This window comes from Gossypium arboreum, chromosome 6, assembly GCF_025698485.1.
Source record: "Gossypium arboreum isolate Shixiya-1 chromosome 6, ASM2569848v2, whole genome shotgun sequence".
NCBI lineage: Eukaryota > Viridiplantae > Streptophyta > Magnoliopsida > Malvales > Malvaceae > Gossypium > Gossypium arboreum.
The window spans coordinates 107,554,854-107,558,280 of NC_069075.1; the positions used below are offsets into that span (position 1 = coordinate 107,554,854).

A 3,427-nucleotide genomic window follows, 5' to 3' on the forward strand; every position below is an offset into this window, starting at 1 on the left:
ATTTGATTCGAGAAACCAAGAGAAAGTCCGGATTATTCGAGATAGTCTAAAAGCTGCTTCAGATCGTCAGAAGTCATATGCGGATTTAAAACGAAGAGACATAGAATATGCAGTGGGTGATCGAGTATTTTTAAAAGTTTCACCATGGAAAAGGGTGTTACGATTTGGTAAAAAGGGAAAATTAAGTCCGAGATTCATAGGGCCATATGAAATTGTGGAAAGGGTTGGTCCTGTGGCTTATCGTTTGGCTTTACCTCCGGAACTTGAGAAGATTCATAATGTGTTTCTTCACACGTAATTCCCCATACTGAAATTGAGCTTCAACCAGATATGACTTATTCAGAAGAACCAGTGAAGATTTTGGCTCGTGAAGTTAAGGAATTGCGGAACAAAAGAGTACCATTGGTTAAAGTATTATGGCATCGACATGGTATGGAGGAGGCAACCTGGGAAACAGAGGAGTCAATAAGATCACAGTATCCAAATCTATTTTCAGGTAACAAATTTCGAGGACGAAATTTTTAAAGGGGGGGAGAGTTGTAACGGCCTAATTTTCAAGTGGTGTCGGAAATGGTGATTTGAGATCACTAAATTCGACAAATAAGATTGAACAAGATAGTAATTTAATATTTATGAGTCAAGTAAGAATTTAGAAGAATTTGTGAAATGGTGAAATTAGTGAATTAAAAGAATTTATTAGGCCAAACGGGTCAAAAATGAGGTATCGAGACCTCAAAGTTGAAAATCGAGCTATAAATATTTTTATAAATATTTATGGAGTGTCATTGAGTTAGTATTAAAGTTTCAGTTAGAAAATTTTAACGCTTGGATGGCTAATTAATTGAAAAGGATTAAATTGAAAATAGCACAAAATTTGTTAAATTGTGAGTAAATAGCTTAAGTATTTAAAAAGATGGATTTAAAGAGCAATTAGACCCAAAGGTTAATGGCTGGACGGTTTGGGTATGAAATAAGCAAGAAAACAATGTGAACAAGGGGCAAAATTGGAAATAGATAAAAGTTAATAGTTAAATAATGATGTAATTGAAAAATCTAGACATTTTCTTCATAATTTCTCAGCCAAAACGCCATAGAAGGTCTGGAGAAAGCTGGTTTTCATATTTTTACATCATGTGAGTCTAATTCTTGCTTTTTCTTGATAATTTTATGTTTTATGACTTTTACAATTAGGTCCACTTGTAGAATTCATTAGTTTTTGATTTTATGGGTGAAATTGGAAGTTACCCTGGATGGATAAGGAATTTTATGATGAATTATTATGAAATTTAAGTTCTAATTTCATATTAAGGTGGTTTTATTAAGTGATTTTGATAGGAAATGATATTTAGGACCTAATTGTGAAAAAGTTGTGAATTGAAGGTTGCTGTTGAAATTCAGAATATAAAAGGTTTTGAAATAGTTTATAATGATAAAATAAAGTGTTAATTGAGAAAAATTAGTTCAATTGATGGGTGAATTGAGTAGGGACTAAATTGTGAAAATTGTAAATTTTGGGGTAAAAGTGCAATTTCGAAATTTGAACAGCATAAATTGTGAAGTGAAATAGAAATCAAATAAATGCTAATGAGTAGAAATATTTTATATTATAGATCAAGAATCCAAAGAAGAACGAGGAAAAGAAAAAGTTGCGGAATAGTCCCAAAATTTCAATATCTTCTACAAATTAGTCGGGTAAGTTCATATGGTTGAAATTAGATGTTTATTTGTGAATGATTGAAGTATATAATGTGTTATTATATACTGAATTTGTTGTGGGATTGTGTAGATTTTGTTAATGAAAGAATAAATGTGGAAATGCAAATTAGGAAAACGCAGGATTGAGTACGTTCAGATCGTGACGTGTGATGAATTGATTGGATAAGACCATGGTTGTTCCATGGCAAAGTGTGAAATGTAGGTATGGTATCATCCATACTGAGTTGTGAAATGTAGGTATGGTATTATCCATACTGAAGTGTGAAATGTAGGTATGGTATTATCAAATCCATACTTGAGTTAAGAAATGTAGGTATGGCATTTCCCATACCGAAGTTAAAAAATATAGGTATGGTATTTCAATGAGGAAAACCATACTGAGTTGTGAATCGTGGCATTGAGCAACGACGTACTCAATTTCGTAAGCCGTTTCCTAATTTGATTATAAGAAATAAAGAGAAGTGATCCAAATGGAAGAGATTGAGTAGTTGTTATTGTTGAGCTCAACTATGTGAATTATTATAACAATGGTTGTGAATCGCAGAAACTTTAGTAAATGTTTTGGTATTGTTTGGAAATATTATGTTTGGTAAGCATTACTTTTAACCTATGAACTTACTAAGCTTCAATAAGCTTACTTGTGTGTGTTTAATATTTTATGTAGATTGACTTGAAGTGAAGTGGGTAGATCGGATCAACACAACAAAGCACACTATCCGATCAATTCGTAGCTTTTGTTTTATGTTTGAAGATTTATATGGCATGTATAGAGTTTGAATGAATTGAAGTAAAGATGTTATAAACTAGTTAACAATATTTGTACTAAAATAGTTTTCGTAAGTAGCAGTAGTTTGACTTTGAAAAATCACTAAAAATAGTAGAAATGGAATTAAATAATGAATAAATTATGGAATCGAATCTCGATGAGTCTATTCTCATATGGAAGAAGCAAAACAGGTATATGAGCTATATTTTATGAGATGTTTAAATTTTTGTGAAACAGGGCCAGAGCAATTTCTGGATCCCCTGTTCTGACTTTGGAAATTCACCATAAATTTTACAAAGATAATTAGAAGTCATACTTTATATGTACAGATTCCTTATTGAGTCTAGTTTTATTAGAGACAAACGGCATAGTCATTGAAGCTCTGTACAGAGAGATATATGATTCGTAATACACAAAGGTCAGAGTAGTCAAACCCTGAAACAGGGGAGATTTTAAATAATAAACTGTACTAATTGGCTTGACCGAAAATTCTAGAAAAAAATTGGTAAGTATATATATGAGTATAAATTCATAGAAAATTTACGGATTTGGATTTCGAGTTTTATAACTCGAGATATGAATTATTTAGCAACTATGACACAGTTGGACAGCTTGTCTGGAAAGTGTGATATAAATTGTTTGAATTTGTTTAAGTGCTCAAATAAGTTTAGTAATGCCTCGTGCTCGACTCCGGCGACGGTCTCGGGTAAAGGGGGCGTTACATGGGGTGTTACATATCATGTACCCTTGACGAGTGTATTAAATGTGTTGTTTCCTTGCTTCGAGATTCTGTGTATCACTAGTGGAATACACCAGTATCGGTGGTTCCGAAAGAGTGGGTTACCTAGGAGTTCTTTCAGACTGAATTTCGGAAGAAATATATCATCCAGAGATTTATAGGTCAAAAATGAAAAGAATTCCTTGAGTTAAAACAAGGTATTATGA

At 32.4% G+C, this 3,427-nt stretch overlaps 1 long non-coding RNA gene across 1 annotated transcript; it reads left to right on the forward strand.

Annotated features, from left to right (window-relative positions):
* Window positions 1-304: 304 nt before the first annotated feature.
* Window positions 305-2,434, forward strand: LOC128293987 (uncharacterized). Its single transcript, XR_008284154.1, has 3 exons — window positions 305-496; window positions 1,611-1,692; window positions 2,381-2,434. It is a non-coding gene; the product is annotated as an uncharacterized LOC128293987 (long non-coding RNA).
* Window positions 2,435-3,427: the final 993 nt, after the last annotated feature.